General features: G+C 38.7%; 2 long non-coding RNA genes across 3 annotated transcripts; both read left to right on the top strand.

The window, feature by feature from the left end:
• The first annotated feature begins 204 nt into the window (after positions 1-204).
• Positions 205-3,374, top strand: LOC109115533 (uncharacterized). Its single transcript, XR_002023294.2, has 5 exons — positions 205-292; positions 456-1,339; positions 1,449-1,528; positions 1,616-2,292; positions 2,374-3,374. It is a non-coding gene; the product is annotated as an uncharacterized LOC109115533 (long non-coding RNA).
• A 122-nt stretch (positions 3,375-3,496) lies between these two features.
• Positions 3,497-9,642, top strand: LOC109115526 (uncharacterized). Of its 2 annotated transcripts, none has more exons than XR_016078795.1 (13): positions 3,497-3,586; positions 3,677-3,734; positions 3,844-4,236; positions 4,591-4,664; positions 4,756-4,815; positions 4,924-5,003; positions 5,359-5,751; positions 5,833-6,880; positions 6,958-7,195; positions 7,305-7,384; positions 7,644-7,867; positions 7,977-8,056; positions 9,311-9,642. It is a non-coding gene; the product is annotated as an uncharacterized LOC109115526 (long non-coding RNA). The 2 variants fall into 2 exon arrangements; XR_002023291.2 differs by having other exon boundaries at positions 7,613-7,867.
• Positions 9,643-9,932: the final 290 nt, after the last annotated feature.

The following is a 9,932-nucleotide window of genomic DNA, read 5'->3' as shown; positions in this document are numbered from 1 at the left end:
TCTTAATGAAAGTTACCTATTGTCAAAAATAAAAAAGAAATACATATTAAGTAATTAAAATAGCAGCTCAAGAATATTCCATGTCCCCAGATATACATTCTATGCATTCGGTGTATTCTTTGGTGTAAGCTTCTCAATTCTCGGTGTCATTTGGTGTTCTCTTGTGGGTGTATGGGTTACTAATTTTCTTGGGCTATATGTGTAGTTTTGGATTGCTCGAGGAGCTGCTACTTTTGGGGATGGACTTGCCGACTCCTGTGCCTTACCATTGTTCTCGATTTACAATATCAAGGTAAGTATAAGAGACACCCCGTGCTTAATTGACTTCCGTTTTATTTTAATTCCGTAGGATAAGTGGCTGGTTGTTTCTTCTGGGTGTGTGGGTTACTAATTGCTCTATTGCCGTTGTTGAGCTTGTAATTTTTCTTAATTTTTTTTAATACTCCTCTTGACAGACATCTTCAGGCATTGCCACTTTTAGGAGATTTAGTTGGCAGAGCTGATTCAAGCGTTCGAATTGTAGCAGAAATCAGCCATATCCTAACATACGCTGGAGTCCAGAATGAGCCACTCTAAACCATTTCTTCTATATTTACTTTTAAACTATTTCTTCTCCACCTATTTCTCTTGTGGGTGTATGGGTTACTAATTTGCTTGGGTTATATGTGTAGTTTTGGATTTCACGAGGCATTGCTACTTTTGGAGAAGGGCTTTCCGACTTCTGTGCCTTACCATTATTTCCTGTTTTTGGTAACAATGTAAGTATAGACACATCCCATGCTTAATTGACTTTCATTTTCTTTTAATTTCTTGGAATAAGTGGCTCACTGTTTCTCATCAAGCATTGAGTGTTGGATGGACCGGAAATTGGCCGCCATTCAAGATAGGGTTGTCAACGGGTGGGATCCGGGTTTGGTCTAGGTAGAAGCACTCCCGAACCAATCATTAATCAAGACAAAATCGTAGACCCAAAACCATCCATTTTGACTTAAAATTTAGGTAGAAACAATAACAAAGGTTAAAAACCAAACCATATAAACATTAAAAAAAACCACTTTTCTTATTTAAATCGCAACCTAAAATTGAATCTTTAATAATATATCATTAATAAAATTGATAGAAAAATCCAAAATTATTTATATGTTAAAACGTTAAACACCTTTCTGCATCTATCTATCAAATTTTACACTTTAAACCTATGATAAGAGAAAAACTATAAGAAAACAAAGGAAATATTATATATGGCAAACAAAATAATAGGTTTTGGGCTTGAATCAATTCGAAGGGGTGAGAATCGGAAAGGACACTTGAAAGTGATACGGATTCGAAAGCAGCACAGGTATGTGATTGTTGTCGACTGTGTGCATCCCTAAATTTTAAAATTTTTAGAAGAAAATGTTTGTTGGTTGTAGAGGTGACAATAATATCCTTGGTTCTTATGGGTGCAGGCACAAAAAATGCTCGACTTGCAGGCAAAATGCGCAACCTCTTGTGGCAATACTATAAGGAAGCTGATCAACTCTTCGATGTAAATTTCTCGAATCTCAGGATCATTCGGTGTTCTCTTGCGGTTGTATTGGTTTCTAATTTGCTTGGGTTATATTTGCAATTTTAGATTGCTCGAGGCATTGCAAATTTTGGGGATGGGTTTTCCAACTCATGTGCCTTACCATTGATTTCGGTTTTCGATATCAATGTAAATATACGACACATCCCTAGCTTAATTGTCTTAATTTATCTTTTAAATCCGTAAGATAAGTGACTAGATGTTTCTTGTGGGTGTGTGGGTTACTAATTGCTTTATTCCTGTCATTGTGCATGTAACTTTTCTTAATTTTTTAATACTCCTCTTGACTGGCATATTCCGGCATTGCCGCTTTCAAAAAATTGCGTCTGCGGAGTTGATTCAACTGTTCGAATTGTTGCAGTAGCCAACCATGGCGTCGCATACGCTGGAGTCCAGAATGAGCCACTCCAACCCATTTCTTCTATATACACTCTTAAACCTTTTCTTCTCCATCGATTACTGGTTTGATATTCTTGATAGGTGAATGGCGGGGGTGCGGAAAGGAGACTCGGAACTGATACGGATTCGTAAGCGGCACAAGTATGTGTTTGTTGTAGAATGTTTGCATTCCTAGATTTTAACACTTTTGGAATATAAGTTTGCTAGTTGTGGAGGGGGCCATAATATCCTTGGTTACTATGGGCAAGCACGAGGAATGCTCGATTTGCAGGCAAGCTGTGCAAGCTCTCACGGCTTTACTATAAGGAAGCTGGTCAATCTTCGATGTAAGCTTCTCAACTCTCCACTTCATTCTGTGTCCTCTTTTGGGTGTATGGCTTACTAATTTGCTCTGCTTAAATGTGTAGTTTTGGATTGCTCGAGGCATTGCTACATTTGGGGAGGGCATTCCGACTATTGCGCCATACTATTGCTTCCGGTTTCCGTTAGTAATGTAAGTATATAGGAAACATCCCTTGCTTAAAGGACTTCCATTTTCTTTTAATTCATTCGGATAAGTGACTAACTATTTGTCATCAAGCTTTGAGTGGTGGCTCGACCAGAAACTGGCCGCCATTCAAGATAGGGCTGTCAACGGGTGGGATCCGGGTCCAGTTTAGGTAGAAGCACTCCCGAACAAATCATTAATTGGGACAAAATCTTAGACCCAAAACCGTCCATTTTAACTTAAAATTTAGGTTGAAACCAAAACATAGGTTTAATACCGAACCATTTAAGCTAAAAAACACCACTTTTCTTATTTAAACCGCAAACTAAAATTTAAACTTTAGTCATATATCGTTAATTAAATTGATAGAAAAATACTAAGTTACTTATATGTTAAAACGTTAAACACCTTTATTTATCTATCTATCAGATTCGACACTTTAAACCTATGAGAAGAGAAAAACTTTAAGAAAACGAAGGAAATAATATAAATGGCTAACAAAATAATCGGTTTTGGGTCTGAATCGATTCGGGAGGGGCGAGAACCGGAACCAACCTAATTATTTATTTCGACATAATCATGGAGCCGGATCCTTTATAAATGGTTGGGTTTATTCGGGCCAGTTGGGTTGACCTGAACCGTTGACAGCCCCTTCAAGAACATGAACGATGAGAGGGATTGTGCTGCAGCAAGGTTGGTATCCCTTTTTCTTCTCGCTTTGGACCTGTACTTCGAGGTAAGGACCATTCAAAACCGCACTCGATGTTCGTACCTTTGTTATTGAAGCATAAGATTTTGCCCTGGGAAGTTGAATTTGGATTCACACGAATTAATAAATTGTGCTAATGCAATTTCTGCCTCATCATTCTAGGAACATTCTAATGGGTTCGCATTGTCAACTGCCGTATCAGAATGACTGCGATAGTGTAAGCCAACATCAGTTATATCTGTTGAAACTTTTTATATGGGCTTCTTTTGCTTTATTGACGTTGTTGTGCTTGTAACCTCTTTTAATTTTCTAATACTCCCCTTGGCTTCTACAGGCATTGCCACTTCCATGAGATTGCGTCATTGGAGCTGATTCAAGCATTCGAATTGGAGCAGTAGTCCGCCGAGGCCTTGCATACGCTGGAGTTCAGAATAAGCCACTCTAGCCCATTTCTTCTATATTTACTTCTAAACTATTTCTTGTCCACCTGTTTCTAATTACATATTCTTGACAGGTGAACGGCGTGAGCGCATAGGAGACTCGGAAGCGATACGGATGCAGAAGCTGCACAGGTATGTGTTCTTTGTACAATGTCTGCATAGCTAAATTATATCATTTTTGGAAGACAAGGTTTGTCGGTCGAGGCAGTGGCTATAATATCCTCGGGTTTTATGGGTGCAGGCACGAAGAATGCTCGACTTGCGGGCAAGATAAACAACCTCTCGCGGAAAAACTATAAGGAAGCTGATCAACTCTTAGGTGTAAGCTTCTCAATTCTCATATTCATTTGGTGTTCTCGTTTGGATGTATGAGTTACTAAATTGCTTTGGTTATATGCGTAGTTTTTTATTTTCTCGAGGCGTTTCTACTTTTGGTGATCGACTTACCGAATCCTGTGCCTTACCATTGTTCCCTGTTTAAGATATCAATGTAAGTATAAGAAACATCCCGGTTGTGGAGGTGACCATAATATCGTTGGTTCTTATGGGTGCAGGTACGAAGAATGCTTGACTTGCGGGCAAGATGCGCAACCTCTCGCGGCAATACTATAAGGAAGTCGATCTACTCTTCGGTGTAAGCTTCTCAATTCTCAACTTCATTCGGTGTTCTCGTTTGGGTGTATGGGTTACTATTTTGATTTGGCTATATGCGTAGATTTAGATTGTTCGAGCCTTTGCTACTTTTGGCGATCGGCTTGCCGGATCATGCGCCTTACCATTGTTCCCTATTTTCGATACCAATGAAAGTATAGGAAACATCCCGTGCTTAATTCAGTTCCGTTTTATTTTAATTCCGTAGGATAAATGACTGGATGTTGTTATGGGTGTGTGGGTTACTAATTGCTCAATTGCCGTTGTTGTGCTTGAAACTTCTCTTAATTTGTTAGTAATCCTCATGATTAACACCTTCTTGCATTGCCACTTTCAGGAGATTGCATCCGCGGAGCTGATTCAAGCGTTCGAATTGTAGTAGTGATCAGAAATTCTTGACTGGTGAATGGCGTGGGTGCATCCTCATGATTAACCCATTTCTTCTTTATTCTCTCTTAGACATTTTGTTTTCCACTTGTTTCTGATTAGAAATTCTTGACAGGTGAATGGCGTGGGTGCGGAAAGGAGACTCGAAAGTGATACGGATTCGGAAGTGGCACAAGTATGCAATTGTTGTCGAATGTGTGCATCCCTAAATTTTAAAATTTTTGAAGAAAAGGTTTGCCGGTTGTCAAGGTGACAATAATATCCTTGGTTCTTATGGGTGCAGGCACGAAGAATGCTCGCCTTGCGAGCAACATGCACAACCTCTCGCGTCAATTCTATAAGGAAGCTGATCAACTCTTCAATGTAAATTTCCCAAACATCCGGCTCATTCGATGTTCTCTTGTGGTTGTATTGGTTCCTAGATTGCTTGGGTTATATATGCAGTTTTAGATTGCTTGAGGCGTTGCAAATTTTGGGGATGGGCTTACCAACTCCTGCACCTTACCATTGATTCCGGTTTTCGGTATCAATGTAAATATTTGACACATCCCTAGCTTAGTTGACTTCTTTTATGTTTTAAATCCGTAAGATAAGTGACTAGATGTTTCTTGTGGGTGTGTGGGTTACTAATTGCTCTATTCCTGTCATTGTGCATGTAACTTTTCTTAATTTTTTAATAGTCCTGTTGACTGGCATATTTCGGCATTGCCGCTTTCAGGAAATTGCATCCGTGGAGTTGATTCAATCGTTTAGATTGTTGCGGCAACCAGCCATGGCCTCGCATACGCCGGAGTCCAGAATGAGCCACTCCAACCCGTTTCTTCTATATACACTCTTAAACCATTTCTTCCCCACCTATTTCTGATTAGATATGCTTGACAGGTGAATGGCGTGGGTGCGGAAAGGAGACTCGGAAGCGGCACAATTATGTGTTTGTTGTAGAATGTCTACATTCCTAGATTTTAACACTTTTGGAATATAAGTTTGCCGGTTGTGGAGGTGACCATAATATCGTAGGTTCCTATGGGTAGGCACGAACAATGCTCGATTTGCATGCAAGCTGTGCAAGTTCTCACGGCTTTACTATAAGGAAGCTGGTCCAATCTTCGGTGTGAGCTTCTTAACTCTCTACTTCATTCTGTGTCCTCTTTTTTGTGTATGGCTTACTAATTTTCTCTGGTTATATGTGTAGTTTTGGATTGCTCGAGGCGTTGCAACTTTTGGGGTGGGCATTCTGACTATTGCGCCATACTATTGTTTCCGGTTTCTGTTAATAATGTAAGTATATAGTACACATCTCTTGCTTAAAGGACTTCAAGTTTCTTTTAATTCCTTCGGATAAGTGACTGACTATTTCTCATCAAGCTTTGAGTGGTGGCTCGACCGAAAATTGGCCGCCATTCAATATAGGGCTGTCAACGGGTGGGATCCGGGTCCGGTCTAGGTAGAAGCACTCCCGAATAGATGATTAATTGGGACAAAATCTTGGACCCAAAACCGTCCATTTTAACTTAAAATTTAGGTTGAAACAAAAACATAGGTTTAATACCGAACCATTTAAGCTAAAAAAAAACCACTTTTCTTATTTAAACTGCAAACTAAAATTTAAACTTTAGTCATATATCGTTAATTAAATTGATAGAAAAATACTAAGTTACTTATATGTTAAAACGTTAAACACCTTTATTTATCTATCTATCAGATTTGACACTTTAAACCTATGATAAGAGAAAAACTATAAGAAAACGAAGGAAATAATATATATGGCTAACAAAATAATCGGTTTTGGGCATGAATCAATTCGGGAGGGGCGAGAACCGGAACCTACCCAATTATATATTTCAACATAACCATGGAGCCGGATCCTTTATAAATGGTTGGGTTTATTCGGGCCAGTCGGGTAGACCTGAACCGTTGACAGCCCCTTCAAGAACATGAACGATGAGAGTGATTATGCTACAGCAAGGTTGGTATCCCTTTTTCTTCTCCCTTCGGACCTGTATTTCGAGGTAAGGACCTTTCAAAACTGCACTCGATGTTCGTACCTTTGTTATTGAAGCATAAGATTTTGTCCTGCGAAGTTGATTTTGGATTCACACGAATTAATAAATTCTGCTAATGCAATTTCTGCCTTGTCATTGCATGAACATTCTAATGGGTTCGCATTGTCAACTGCCGTATCAGAATGACTACGATAGTGTAACCCAACATTGGTTATATCTATTGAAACTTTTTATAAGGTCTTCTCTTGCTTCATTGTCGTTTTTGTGCTTGTATCTTGTTTTTAATTTTCTAATACTCCCCTTGGCTTCTACAGGCATTGCCACTTCCATGAGATTGCGTCATTGGAGCTGATTCAAGCGTTCGAATTGGGGCAGTAGTCCGCCGAGGCCTTGCATACGCTGGAATCGAGAAGAAGCCACTCTAACCCATTTCTTCTATATTTACTTCTAAACTATTTCTTGTCCACCTGTTTATGATTACATATTCTTGACAGGTGAAGGGCGTGAGCGCATAGGAGACTCGGAAGCGATACGGATGCAGAAGCTGCACAGGTATGTGTTTTTTGTTCAATGTCTGCATACCTAAATTATATCAGTTTTGGAAGACAAGGTTTGTCGGTCATGGCAGTGGCTATAATATCCTCGGGTTTTATGGGTGCAGGCATGAAGAATGCTCGACTTGCGGGCAAGATACACAACCTATCGCGGAAAAACTATAAGGAAACCGATCAACTCTTCGGTGTAAGCTTCTTAATTCTCTTATTCATTTGGTGTTTTCGTTTGGATTTATGGGTTACTAAATTGCGATATCAATGTAAGTATAGGAAACATCCGTGCTTAATTCAGTTCCATTTTCTTTTAATTCTATAGGATAACTGAATGGATGTTTCTTGTGGGTGTGTGGGTTACTAATTGCTATATTGCCATTGTTCTGCTTGTAATTTTTCTGAATTTATTAATAATCCTCAGCACCGACACCTTCATGCATTGCCACTTTTAGGAGATTGGATCCACGGAGCCGATTCAAGCGTTCGAATTGTAGCAGTGAACAGCCATGGCCTCGCATACGCTGGAGTCCAGAATGAGCCACTCTAACCCATTTCTTCTGTATACACTCTTAAACTTTTTCTTCTCCACCTATTTCTAATTAGATATTCTTGGCAGGTGAATGGCGTGGGCGTGGAAAAAAGGCTCGGAAGTCATACGGATTCGGAAGCGGCACGGGTATGTGTTTGTTGTAGAATGTGTACTTCCCTAAATTTTAAAATTTTTTGAAGAAAAGGTTTATCGGTTGTGGAGGTGACAATAATATCCTTGGTTCTTCTGGGTGCAGGCACGAAGAATGCTCAACTTGCCGGCAAGATGCACAACCTCTCGCGGCAATACTATAAGGAAGCCGATCAACTCTTTGATGTAAATTTCTCAAACATCCGGTTCATTTGGTGTTTTCTTGTGGTTGTATTGGTTCCTCTTCCTTTTGTTTTTACTCTCAGCAAGGAGAGCTTGCAATCAGGTTTTATATTCTACGTTTCTACTCTCGAACTTACGGTATTTATTGCTCAAAATTAAACCAAACTATTGGTTCCCTTCAATGTATTTATTCATTTCTTACTTTATCAGCTGATATGTTATAAGGCTTGTAGATGGTTTGGGACCCTGATACACCATGCGTCCCATAGGTTTCATTGGAGACTGCATATATTATAATCAACCTATGCATTTCCTGGTTTCCTTTAAGTTGCAGTAGAGCTCTTTCCCACCAGACAAATGAACCCAATAATATGTATATAGTTACATATTCTGTTTCAAAAATAATATGTATATAATTACAGGTTGGCAATCATTGGTTTGGCTTATTATTAGCCCATCCAATCTCTGAAGTTGGTCCCATTCAATATGTGTGCACATCTGCTAGACTGCTACAAACATCTCAAATTGTTGAACTGCCTAGGTTGTATTATGGATCATTTAACAACCCCCACCCAAATCTGAAATATTGCTTATTAATTCTGTTCTGGTATCTTGCTCTGTAGTAGGTGATTTTTTTTTTAAGTAAAAATTGTCCTTGGATATCTCACTAGGTTCCATGGCAACTAGCAACTGTATTTCCGTGATAATTGTCCATGATTTTCATAAGTGTAAACTTAATCTTAAAGTATAGAAACTCAGCAACGAAGAATAATTTTATTACATTGAGTAGAGATAAAGTAAACAAAGATTGAAAGGATGGTCAGCCTCAACTAACCTTCAAATTCAGGTTCATTGTTAAGTACAAATCCCCCTTGTTGCATTCCCCTAAACATAGAACTCGTCACCCCCTGTTTTGCCAGCAATTCAACTAAACCATGGCCTCAGAATGATTTGTTTATATGCTTAGCAAATATATTCATGGCCAGATTGAGCAATCTCTAGTCTGTGGGCAAAAATTACTGTCTATTCTTTCACATAAATATGTAGGCAGTCTGAATGTCTGACCATTCAATATCCATTCTAATTCTTAAGACATCCTATACAAAATTAGCAGTTGGATATGTTAATGACGGTGATTTGATGGTTATTTTATTTTTCTTGCATTAAAATATAGAATGGAATCTGTGATTCCTAATCTGTGGTCAAGGATATGTTAATGATATCTAACCTTCCTTCTGTTTGAACTCAACCTGACAGGATTGATGAGAACATGGACGACACACTGGCAAATGAGAACTCAACCTCAACATTATCTCATCCAACCGGTGGCTGATGATTAAGATAATCTTTGTATTGATTGTATTCCTCATGATTTTCCTATTTTTTTGGGGCATAACATTATATCAAGAATAACTGAAAAGAAGAAATAGAAAGAAAGTGCCTTTTCAAAGGCCACGGGCCTTACACCGTCAAGTGATCAAGTCTCATCCAACATTTCAAAAATTATATTTGCAGTTTTGCACTGCCTTGTACATAACATCATAAGCTTTTTGTGTGTATATACAATTAGAAGTCTACCATTATTCTTCCCTTGTATCTTCTCGGGTAAGTTGCTGCTAGGATGACATGTCTTCATAGCTTCTTCTTCAGTTCTTTCCCATTTGCATTTCATCTGTGTGTTTGAAAGTTGAAACAGAGAGCAGAATTAGTATAAATTCATTGAGTGGTCGTGCTTATTCTCAGTTGATGTCTGTGAATGAACAAAAGTACACCTACTAACTATAAAGATTATGCATTTGGTTTGACGAGTTAAAGACGTATCAATTATCGATTTGAGTGAGACTGATGAACTCCAGCAAATTGTTAAAATATTGGTGGA

The sequence above is a fragment of the Nelumbo nucifera genome, chromosome 7, assembly GCF_055504915.1.
Source record: "Nelumbo nucifera cultivar China Antique chromosome 7, China Antique-T2T, whole genome shotgun sequence".
Lineage (NCBI taxonomy): Eukaryota > Viridiplantae > Streptophyta > Magnoliopsida > Proteales > Nelumbonaceae > Nelumbo > Nelumbo nucifera.
This window is presented reverse-complemented; position numbering and strand designations above follow the sequence as displayed.